This window comes from Sebastes umbrosus, chromosome 22 (assembly GCF_015220745.1).
Source record: "Sebastes umbrosus isolate fSebUmb1 chromosome 22, fSebUmb1.pri, whole genome shotgun sequence".
NCBI lineage: Eukaryota > Metazoa > Chordata > Actinopteri > Perciformes > Sebastidae > Sebastes > Sebastes umbrosus.
The window spans coordinates 7765131-7777820 of record NC_051290.1 but is presented as its reverse complement, the minus strand read 5'-3'; the positions used below and the strand labels follow the sequence as shown (position 1 = coordinate 7777820).

Here is a 12690-nt window from a genome sequence, read left to right as displayed (position 1 = left end):
AACCAAACTTTACAATTACTGTACATTTCAGAAAGGAAATGGAACACTCTTCTCGCGTTGTTTTATTCAGTTGTATATTATATGCTTAAATTAAACTTAAATATTTAGCTGATCTTTAAGTATATATTCAGAGATCAAAATCTTGCATCTCTGCCTATCTATCTATCTATCTATCTATCTATCTATCTATCTATCGATCACCTTTCTAAATGATTGCACGTCTCTTTTTCCTCCACTTATGCACGCATCTTATAGTAGCCTATTGGTGTCCATAATAAAATAGCAGATCCAGTTGCTCTATATAAATGCTTCTAGATGTACAATAGGCTATAACGATTAACAATGAACCCAAAATATTGTTAGTAATAAACATTTCCAAGAGAAGAATAGTCCAATGCAATCAGAACCAACAGTCCATGGACACTACACACTTCTTATTCTGTTGAAGACTCTGTAGCCTATCTGACCTCTTGAATGACCAATTACCTTTCCTCTCCTTCCCTCTAGAGCTTCATCTCTCTCCTCGTGCAGGTTTATCTTCGGTTATTTTGGGATTTTAACTCTATAGTCACTGGCAAACACACTGTACAACTTGCCCAAATTCCAATAACTACTATTCAATGGAGAACAACTGGACCCCAGGATGTTCAAGAGTAAATAAAGTAGTAACTGGGAGCCAAGAGTCACTTAAAGAATCAAAAGTTGTTCTTTGGAGATGTCTAGTAATTTTGTCATGCCCCTGTAATTTTGTCATTTCCCTAAAATCTGAAAACTGGAGCATGTTGAGTAAAATTGGGTTGGTTCACTTGGCTCCTATGGGGGCCTGAAAGTGATGTCAAACTGTAGATTGGTTTAACTTCAGTGATGAAGAATTCCAAAGGAGACAGTATAATAGCTTTTTCAACCAGGCAATTACCCTATTTTTCCACTGAAGTGATGGACAACATTTGCAAACAGATGTAGTTTTAAGAGGTTCTAGGAAACAATGAATTTGGAGATAAACCCACACAGTTTCTAAGTGGAAGCAGATGGGAAGAGTTGGCTTCCAATGACCTAGATAATTGAATATTTCCAAAGATGGGAAAGGGAAAACCAAAATGAGACACCCACTGGGTGGACACCACAAAGTGATAAAAGAGGCAGATTTTTATGTACTGGGAAACACAATTCTTATTCACTTATTAGAAATGATAGTTAAATATTACCCCATTATAAATAACATCTAAAATGTTTCCACACCGCATTTACAATCTAGTTCATTTCAGCTGAAGCTTTTTATCCATAAAAATACCTCCCAAGTCTGATATTTTTGTTACAACCAGAATAACAACAACCAGCCAATTTGAATTTGAATTCAGCGTGTTGCTATGAGTGCCCCCCTCCATCCCACACCACCCAACCAGAGACCACCAGTGTACACACACACACACACACACACACACACACACACACACACAGAGACTTGGGTCTGATAAAGAGGCTCTTAAACCCTGAGGAAGTTCGTGTTCGGTCTTTCAGGGGGACAATCCTTACGTCTGAATACAACCTTGAACTCAGCCCCCTCTCTGGTTCCCCTCTCTCATTACTGGACCATTCTTCCTCCCGGCTCACTTTCTCCAGGGTCCTTCTCTTATTTTTCTCTCCCTCCCTTTCTTTCAGGAGTTTTGGGCTGAGTCCTTTCCAGTGGGGAAGTCCGGGCCTTCTCTCTCTCTCTCTCTCTCTCACAACGCTGACCGACTCCAAACGTCTTGTCTGAGGAGCTTCATTAGAATTCATTTGTTTGAATAGGTTCATTTCTCCTTCAGTCGCTCCCTCCCTCTGTCCTCTTTTGCAGCTTGGGGGAAATGCTGCATATTAGCATAAAAATATCGTTAACTTCACCTTGATTAACCGCATTGTTTGCATGTGTGTGTGTGTATGTTGTTACTGTGTGGAAGTTTACGTGTATGTGGACTGAGGTCCTGAAGATCAACAAACATATTAGGTGTAAACACATGCATGCATGCATCGAGGAGAGGGATGAAAGCGGCTATACTGTATATGCAATACAGGGTCATGCAATAGAACCAGAGCTTTGTTAAGAAACCAGACACAAAATGTCCGGAGACAGAGATGCAGGCAGGCCAAAATTAAAGCCATGAGTCTGTGAGCTCAGATCTAATGACAGGCTGCCATACCAATGAGGGGCGGAGAAGAGAGGGATGAAGGATGGAGGGATGAATAAGGAGGACAGAGAGTCTACGAGGGGCTGTTGTTGCTGCTTAGACCAGATGAGCCGAGTCCGAAGATATACGGCATTAGTAAAATGAGAAAAGATGGGGGGGCCTCGATGAGAGCCACAAATAGAATGACATTTTAAAAAGAGACAGAGAAACAGAGAGTTGTCTAGTTTATAAGTGGTCAGTAGAATAGAAAAGAGAAGCTCAGCTGGAGGCAGCAGCCCTAATAGCTGTCCAATATTGCTATAAAAGGAAATAGATACACACACACACATGCACACACACACACACACGCACACACACACACACACACACACACACACACACACACACACACGGATGTACATAGAGTACATCCAGCAGTAATAAGCCGCTGGCTAGAGCACAATGAGCTCAGGGTCTTTTTAGGAAAGTGGAGCAGGCCTTGGAAGGTTTACTTTGCTTATTACACTACGATTAGTCCATAGATGGTGGCTTTGTTCAGCCACAGAGGGGCCGAGGTATGCTCCACCTAGGGATGCACCCATCCGTGTTTTTCAGTCCCGATACCGATAGTAATACGTGGGCTTTGGGTATCGACCGATACCGAGTACCGACCCAATACCAGTGTTTAATTAATAAGCTGTATGCCTCACTGGGATCATTCTTTTATGTGTAAGGCAACATCAGACTTGACTTAAATATCGCTTTCCTAACTTTGTAAAACAAAATGTGACAAATAAACACATAGATAAAAATTTAAGTAGTGAATTGTTATTTATTATTAAAATAATAAATAGTACACCAGCAACTTAGTAAAAAAATCTTTAAAATTAAGTGTAAACCTTTTTTTACGCAGCAATAAATTGGTCAAAACATAAACAGGAATTAAAATGCCAGCAGTATATAATGTATATAGTATATAAACATTGAACTGACACTGAACTGATAAACACACAAACATACACATGCATCTCCATGCATGCTTCCATGCATTCACAGCCCATAACGAGGACAGAATCAGACACCTGAATATAAACACAAACCGTCCTGAATGACCCCTGCTCAGTGGAAACACACACACATCCCACTGAATCATACACTACACACACACAAGATACACACACATGTGTATCTTGTGTGTGTGTGTAGTGTATGAGGAGGAGAACAATAAGTGTGTGTATGTGCAGCCAGGCAGAGAGATGGATAAATACACCTTTAATAACAGACCAGTGAGTCAGTACAGAGGCAGACAGGCCTGCAGCTGTTTGGGAGAAGGGAGCGGTAGAGATTAGTGTTGATCAGATCACAATCACACAGATCAGCCTTGAATATTTAAGAATAACATACTGTATAAGTGAATGTTAAATGGTGTAACCTTTGTAATAAATGATCAGGTGGGTTAGGGTGTTGAAAGAGTGTAGATGTAAGTGAAGCTGTAATGTTTCGTGTTTTGCTACCACTTTCAAAACATTGTTTCTTTATGCATTTAATCCTGACTCAGCATTAGCTTTTTTTTGTTGTTGTTTTATTCAAGACTACTCATTCTCCAAAGAGCAGCTGTCTCACTATTATTGATCCAAGCGCTTCTTCATTCCAGTCTGTGTCTGCCCACTTTATGGAGTGAGAAAAAAAAAGGATGGCAGTGAGTAAACGAGCAGTATCAGTGTGAGAAGTTGAGAATTGCATGTTGTGATTTGGAAAAGAGTGAATTAAAACACAAAAGCAGAAGTAGTATTGAAAGATCTTAGTCTGGAAGATGTATGTGTGTGTGTTTGCAGTGAGGGTATGGTACCTTCTCCCACAGTGTTGAAACACGGGGCGTCATCGATGAAGTGAAAGGTCTCCTCCAAACTGGATGGCATCACTATTCCAGCTCCACCAGGGACAAACTAACACACACACAAACACACATTTTCAGACCAAATAAATGCATTCAGGTGGAGTTCATCAGTAAAACAAACAGAGTATTCGCTAGCCTTTCATATTAGATTCAATGTTATAAGTAGAATACAATTATCAGAACAATATGAACATTCATGTGGCTCAATTTTTTATACATTTTTATACTTTTTACTATTTACATATGTATTCTGTATATGTATATATTGTGTGTATCTTTTTATTTATCATAATATGCAAATTTTTATTGTATTTATTTTCCTTTTTTTTGCTACTTGACTGAATGAATGCCCTTGTACACTGTACCTGAGTAAAGGGCAAATAAAAGTCTTGTATCTTGAATCAAAGGTGTACTGCAGATAGAAATGTTAAATAAAATAATATGGGGGAAATTCAGCAAATTTCTAGTCACGTATCCAACATTATTCCACATCTCCTGGATTATTAATGTTGTTTACTTGTATTTATGTAAACAGACTTTTGAGTATTCCATCAATATTCAGATTTCTTACCTTACTTGACAGCATGCAGCACACATAAGGACAAACTTTCAAACAATTTGAACTTACACTTCCCTTTGTTTGCAAAGTTCTATTTTGATACTGGCCACAGCCTCTTCATTAACAATTCATAAAAAAAAATAAAAATAAATCTCAGGCTTTTACACACACAGGGAAGCGATAGTAATCCCTACCGGAGCACAGACACCCATGCACATGCAAATTATGCAGACACACACTTTTGCTGTTAAAATGAGCAGGTAAAAAGTAGAAGGTACTCTCCGTGCACAGTTGTCTACATCCTCTTCGGCCATTAGAGCAAGTTAGCAGCAAATAAACCTCAAGAATTTGTGGATGACATTAATATATTTTTTGGTTCTATATATTCTTTCACCTTGGTGACTCAGAATTTGAACATTTTATGTTACTATTTATTTTATTCTGGTAAAAAGTGAATAACTAGTTGCCATAGTTCTATCTAAATATTATGGTGAGCATTATGAGTTATTTTGAGTGTTTTTGGCTTCACATATTAATCATGTCATGAACAGCATGAACAAACAAATCCCAAAGACCTCAACTCATCTGGCTTTTTGTAAATAAGAAATTGCCCTTTATCTGCTTCACCAGCAGCACGCCTCAGCATTAAATCTTTTTGAGAGTGGTCGGTTAGAAATAAAGTGAGGGGACACGGGTGCCTGTGTGCATTCCTGTAAGTGATTAAATGAAAAAAAGCAATGACTAAGTGTTCCTGTCAGTGTTGATCAGGGTGCCACTGTGTCTATATTTCCCCAGGCTGCAATAATCTGATAGTCCACTTGGTGGTGCTGGCATTCTGCGACCATGAGGAGCTTCGGCAGGGAGTGGAAGTGGCCTCTGTCAGCTGTTGTGCAGCCGCAGTGCGCTTCCTCAGTGGACACAAATATATACTTGTATTTATTTAAAAAGCAGTGCATATAGTACCTTTATACTGGGTATTAATACTGTAGCATAGTTTGAAGGTGCTTCTGTCTACCCATATTCGCTGACTTGAAGAGGGACCGGTTGTAGTATCACATAAATATACAAATAACATTATGTCCAAATTCAACGAGCTGTGGCAGAAAAATCTGTGTGTCTGTGTACAGTGTCTTACCTGGAGAATGTCTGGTTTACAGCAGCATCACACATCTGTTACATGACCTTCATAGTTGACCCCAGCAATGAGTGCATCCCAAGGACTCTCCTCCTCTGGTCTCCTCCATCCATACTCATCCAAATACAGACTTAGCAGACTCTCACTCACCTGGGGGGAGCATCAGGACCATGATCTTAACAGACTGACTTCGAGATACAAACCAAGAAGCACGTTAAAAAATCTATGCTGCAGAAAGTACAGAAAAATGGAGAGGAAGACATTTTAACACAGTAGCCATAAGTAGGATTTAGTCTCATACATTTGAGCCATTATCCATCCATCTAACTGGCCCTCACTCTGACAGGGTATAAAATGGCCTTTCTGCCTTGAGCTAAGTCTATATTGTGTTTTAGAGCAGATTAATGACAAAGAAAGCATCAGCCACACATAAAATCCAATCAATCATCACTGCCATGACCTCATCATAGTCATCATCGGCACTCAATCATTGAGCAGTTCAACCAACGTCTTCACTGCGCTGCTGGCAGTCCATCTGATGGCAGATATGCCAATAACTGTCACTGTTTAACTGTCTCTTTCAGAATCGTGAAGCCATAGACAATGTTCCAGAGCAGCTGTAGAAATATATTAATGCCATGGGGAGAGCTAGGTTTGGGATTGCATATCCGTCTTCCATAAATGTGCATGTTTCAATTTATATTTTCATATGGGTGTTTATAAGCACCTTGAGCTGATCCACCAGTTGTCCAACTCCAGAGTCCAGGAGAGAGAGAGGTGACTCTCGTGGAAAGCTCCTGGTGCTGAAATGATGTCTAATATAAATACATACCAGAGGAAGAGCAGATTAAAAATACAAACAGAGAACATTGGGAGCAAGAAAGAGGTACAACATGCAACAAAGGTCCCTAACCAGGATGAAACCAGGGAACCACTGGGCTACCAGGACGCCTGCCTATTCTCTTGCACGTCTTTGAGTAGCATCACATTCTTACTAAGTGTTGGCTTTGACTGTACTTAAGCTTAATGAGAGACTACATGAATCAATCAAGTGCATAATGTACAGAATATTATAGAGTGTAGAGGTCTAAGCAGCCTACGCACATGCCATGACCTGTTTTATAAATCAAGGCATTTTCTTTCAAGCTGAGCGATTGAAATAAATAAAGGAACTGGATCTTGGCTGGACCAGCCCTCGCATTAATTACAACCGAACGCTCAATAAGACATTTTTAGGTGACCAAAAATGTTATAATTAACTTTCATGAATTGAAACTAAACTGTGAAAGGGTTAAAGTTCTACAACAAAAACACAGACAACTCCCAGACTGGACAACACCGTGGTAGCAACCTGTCAATCACAAGGTAGCCATGCCCTAAAGCATCCCCTGCTTTATGGTCTGTTTGACTCTAAATGGGATCATAATTTACTAAATGAACATCATGCTGTATTGAAGAAGACTTGAAACTAGCGACTGAGACCATAAACTCATGTTTACAATGTTTACTGAGGTAATAAATCAAGTGAGAAGTAGGCTCATTTTCTCATAGACTTCTACACAGTCAGACTTCTTTTTGCAACCAGAGGAGTCGCCCCCTGCTGGCTGTTAGAAATAATGCACTTTTAAGGCACTTCAGCATTGGCTTCGCTTTTCAGAATCAGAGGTTGCAGCCTGTGCAAAACATAGAAAGGTAACAGTAAGGGATGATTGATTCTTATATGGTACAGTAGAAGCTATGAAGTTGACAGTTAATTATGTGCCATTTGTACCCAGCCCGTTAGGACTGTTATGCATCTAGGGCAAAGAAGAGGGAGGACATGGAAGGGTGAAAATGAATCAAAGGAAAGACAATAAAAATTGACTTCCCCAAACAAACAAATTGCTTGATGTATAACAGTGACATTTCCCTAGTCGCAGAGAGGCGTGTCTGAAAGGCAACAAACCATAGAAACTGACAGTCAGGCCTCCACTGGTATAATAAATAGCTGCAAATCATGCTGATGAGCATGAGGGAGCAGGGAAACAGCGGGTCGATACGGTGAGCGAAAGATTCATCTGAATAAACCAAATCAATCAAATATTCATAAAGTATTCTGTGCACTTTGTCAAGCGCAAACGACACTGGAGCCTAAAAGAAACACTTGTGGGAGGAAAAAAAAAACACTGCTAAGCAACAGAACAAATCAGAGACAGAAGAGCAAGCCGGGCGACAAAGCAAAGATGGTGTCGTACCGGTCTTGACGCCCTCTTCTACTACGCTCAGGGCTCCTGTGGGGTCCGACCAGACGCAGAGACCAACCAAAGATCAGAGGAGTCCTGCTGGTGGTTTCCTCCTCAATCTGTGGAGGAGAACAGAGAGAGTAGTCAGCAAAGAAGGAAAAAGAAAGAGAGAATAGATGAGCCAACAATGTGTAACTCACTTGACACCTACAGTACTCTTAACCAGACCTATATCCACAGTGCTGTGTCAGCTCGAAAGGAAAGTCTGGCTACACCCATTATCATTCTGCTATAGGGGGAAAACCACTCGGTTTGTTTGTATTTTTTTAAACCAATCTCTATCATCTTGGGTGGCGCTAAGCACTGGATGCAGCGATGGTACCCTTGCAAAATAGATGGCAGGCTTATACCCACAGTCTACCGGTGAGTCAGACTACTTGACACTTGATAGTAACTTAAAGGACCAATACGTAATATATTTAATCATAAAATGACCATGATTTGTCATCAGAGATTAAGGAAACATGCTGAATTTAAATACTTGCTTCTCAGACAGCAATGCAACAGCCAGTATGTTCTCTATTGAAATTTCAATTCTGGTCCGGAACGTCTGTTATTCGTTTGGCCTGTGTGCTACCATCCACTGCCCATTTCAAAACCTCGTTGCCACATATGAAGCAAATCGGCATGTACACAGCCTTCTGCAGCCATGGAAGCAAGCAAGGGATTTGGATCAACAGAGATAATTGTTAACGTTAGATTCTACCCGACCAAACAGCCTCGACATATCTCTCTGTGGTCTGTGTGCAGCTGGGTTAACAAGGCAGCGAGTATTTGAGACACACAGCCGGTGAAGTGATTCAGACTGCTGCTGGCCGGAGGCTAACGCAGTCATGTCTAGACGTTAACCATCAAATTGCGAAAAATTTAGCCAGTCACACCGGAGGAGCTGACGGGCCACGGCTGCAATGTTTTGAATTTGGACTGCTGTTACCCGTTTTAAAACGCTAGCTGTCAGTGCTACATATTGTTCCTTTAAAGGTGCAGTGTGGAGAATTTGGTGGCATCTAGACAGATTGCAACCAACTGAATACCCCTCCACTCACTCCTCCATATCCAAGACTGCTGTAACGTGAGCCGTCAGAGGCCGTCCTTACCATAATAACACTACTTTAGGAGCAACAGACGTCAGACGGCAGCTGGCGGTACCATGGAGTTGCACTCTGCGGCTCAGGTTATCGCGGTTTCACAAGTGTGTCGGAGAACTACGGTGGCCTTCGGGTAACGGAAAAGCATAAAAGGCTCTCTCTAGAGCCAGTGTTTGGTTTGTCTGTTCTGGGCTACTGTAGAAACATGGCGGAGCAACATGGCGTAATCTGTGAAGAGGACCTGCTCCCTATGTATGTAGATATGAATGGCTCATTCTAAGCTAACGAAAACACAATGATCCTTAGTTTCAGGTGATCATACACTGTTCCTTTAAACTCAACAGCTGAGAATTACGGCACCAATGCAGCATCGCCTCAGTCTCTGGCGACCATTCTAGCCATCAAATAGGGGCTTATGGTGGAATGTGGGTGGACTCAGTCAGACAGTCAGAAACAGAGAGAGGCAGCCGCATGGATAGAGAAGAAGAACAAGACAGAGGAGGCGACAGGGATGGTTGGGATAACAGCTGACGCTCACAGCTTGTAGAGCAGTAGAGAGCGATTAAAGTGATTACAATAAACAATACAGCGGTGACGCAGACGGAGATGCGGTACTGACGCAGAGAGCTCTCAAAATCTTCTGTAGCTCGTTACATCTATTCCCCAAATCACCTAGAAGGAGGAAGAACAGAGAGGAAGGGGTAGAGGCAGGGAATTCAGAGGAGACGGAGGGCAGTTACGAGGGGAAAATGGATGGATAAGGTGATGTAAAGCAAGAGAGGGCAGGTGAGAAATTACAGAGAGGAAACTAAGTGGAAAGGGCAGACAACACATAAGGAGAAAGAGAAAGAAAGTATGGCTTATTGTATTATGAATATGCTCAGTGAAAGTTTCATCAAACTCGCTGAGTTAATACGAGTCATGAATCATGACCCTACATCATTAACTGAGCTAGATAAACACTAGACTCCACTCAAAGCTGAGAGGAGAAGAAATCTTGGCAGCAGCAAAATCCTCCTGTGATCACATTAATATTGAGCTCAACTTTGTCAAATCTAATTCCCACTGATGGAATAAAGCAACGGGAGTGAGTGACAGATATCCACAAACCCACACACTCTACGGCTCTCTTCTGCCTTCAGTCAAGCAGCAGCCATGAATAGATCATCAGTTGTCAGAGAAAGCAGAGGAGAATACATGTATTCACAGGGGTATAATATATATACAAGCTGGCAGGGGATTGTTTTCTTAATCAAATACAGAAAGCATACAGCTGTTCTCAATTGTCAAGCAAAACCTTGAAAACTTCTCAGTACACAGCAGGAAACTGATGAAGAAGACACCAACACACACAAAGCTGCCTTTCTCAAACACTCATACACCTGCCCTCGCACCTGACTTCACTTCCACTTTATCGTTGCCGGTGAGAGGAATATTCTCGTTGCGGCAGTAAAACTATAAAACCCTCCGAAAACACATACAAACCTGGTGGTAAAGCAAAGCTTCTCGGGGGTGCTGTTCTAGGAAAGAGGATGGAAATGTGGAAGTTGGACAGCTTGTCCTCCAGCTCTATTGTCTCAGCTCGTTGTCCATCTCAACTGCTCAATCAAGCGTTGAGTGATCCCGACAATCCTGAACCAATTCAGTTTATCAAGGACGAGACTAAACAAACAACACATCCGTCATACAGCATAAGAAAGCATGAGAAATGCACTTGCAAAATAGGTAGGTATCGGAAAGTTATCTTCTCAAAAAGGGGAAGCATCACTTCTACACAGTTCCAAATTTTTTAATTCACAGTGGAAAACCTCCTGGGGCATTAAGTGTGTTCCAAGTCTTTGAAAATAAAAGGTTTGTCCTGTTGGATTATGTCAAATCAGAGAGACCTCCTCGAGGAAAGAAGAAGCTGGACTCCATCCATGTTAAGTTGGCACACATCTGGAAGCTGAAGAGCAGCTTTTGGATCTCAAACACACAGTGTTACTTACAGTAATGCTAAATAATCACTGTATGTCTCCTAGGACAGTGTTCCTAACCTAGGAGTCAGAACCTAGAAGTAATGGTGTCGCCTGTCCTTGGCTTTGGGGGCTGTAGCCCCGGAGAATTTTTTCTTTTGCCCCAAATAATTCTCCACGTTGAGCGATTAAAGCATGGTTTATGCTCGCCGTAGTAAAGCCGCCGTGAGGTGAAATACACCCCGACAGGGCGATGTGGACTTGCGTCGCCCTGAAGGGGTTTATTTCACAACAATGACCCACTAGCTGTTCATTATCCTGCTTATTACATGGCTACATACGTAAGAAATCAATAATTTGACTGTGTGTTATACATAGCAGACGTCTGCAACAAAGAAATAACAGACAGTAGAACGCTCAGATTGACCAATCAGAATCGAGTATTCAACAAAACCGCGGAATAAATAACGATAGTAACATGTAGTGCTTCAACACAAGTACATGCAGTTTGGTTGTTAGTGCTGCCTACAATCTAATCATGGTTCTTTTTATGGTTGCAAGTTGATACCGACAATGCCAAAGCTTTTCCTGTATTTTGAATAACGGGTCTGACTTAGAACAAAGTCAGAGCCAAAAGTTGGATCCCAGCAGAGAGCTTAGGAGAGGTTGAGTGAGGGGAAAAGAACGGAAGGTAGAGAGGCAGTGAAAGGGAACAAAGGGGAAGCAGCTAATAGTTTGGAGGATCTAGGAATAAAAAATTTATAGGGTAAAATAAGGTTCCTTTAGTCCATCCGTCAGCATTGCTGCAGTGGAAATTAGTCTTTGCTTGAGTCTACTCTCCACCTCCACAGTGCACTTCTACAATACCCAGTTGTGTGAAATAGTTATTCTCTTCTGAATCATCAGTCTTGGGTTGCAGACTTTGCCTGCCTTTTTCATTTTGTGTCAATATTTCCTGCTGGTTTTATGCTTTTTTTTTTAAAAGCCTGTGTAACAATTCACAAGTGAATTACTGTTTTATATTGTATTTTATAATGGGAGTTTGGGAAATGTGTCGATGTTAAACAGTCTATAAAAAATAGTACCACTCTGTAACATGTGAGTACAGAGGCTTCATGTGTCTCCAGATGTACATCTTACAGATTTATGATCAAATGTGTGCTGATCCTTCTTCAGCTCTCCCCTTCCTCTGTCTCCGTCCTTAGCTTTTTTAAAAACTACTTTTCTACTGACCTCAGCACTCCTCTTCATCTTCAATCAGTCCCCCTTTCCCCACCTTCTCTTTCCTCTCATCCCTCTTCCTTCCCCATACGTCCTCCTGCTATGGCTCCTTGCCATCCCTCGCCCTCTGTCCTCCTTCACTTATTTGTCTTCCTCCTCCCTCACCTTATTTCTCTTCTGTTCTCCTACTCCTTACATGCTCGCCCCTCTTCATCCTTCATCTTTCCCTGTCCTCCTACTGTCTCTTACTAATGTCCTCATCTCCCCATACTCCCACACTTTGTCCCATCTTCCTCTTTATCTCCCAGCATCAATCCAATACAATTCAGACCCGCGGACAAAAATATAACATATAGATAGATAATTACAAACGTTAAACAAATACCATGAAATATGCTGCTCTCTACCT

General features: G+C 41.4%; 1 long non-coding RNA gene across 1 annotated transcript; it reads right to left on the bottom strand.

The window, feature by feature from the left end:
* Positions 1–3052: 3052 nt before the first annotated feature.
* LOC119481987 lies at positions 3053–6932 on the bottom strand. The gene is made up of 4 exons (XR_005205344.1): positions 6463–6932; positions 5736–5885; positions 3994–4090; positions 3053–3812 (listed from the first exon to the last, which is right to left on the bottom strand). It is a non-coding gene; the product is annotated as an uncharacterized LOC119481987 (long non-coding RNA).
* Positions 6933–12690: the final 5758 nt, after the last annotated feature.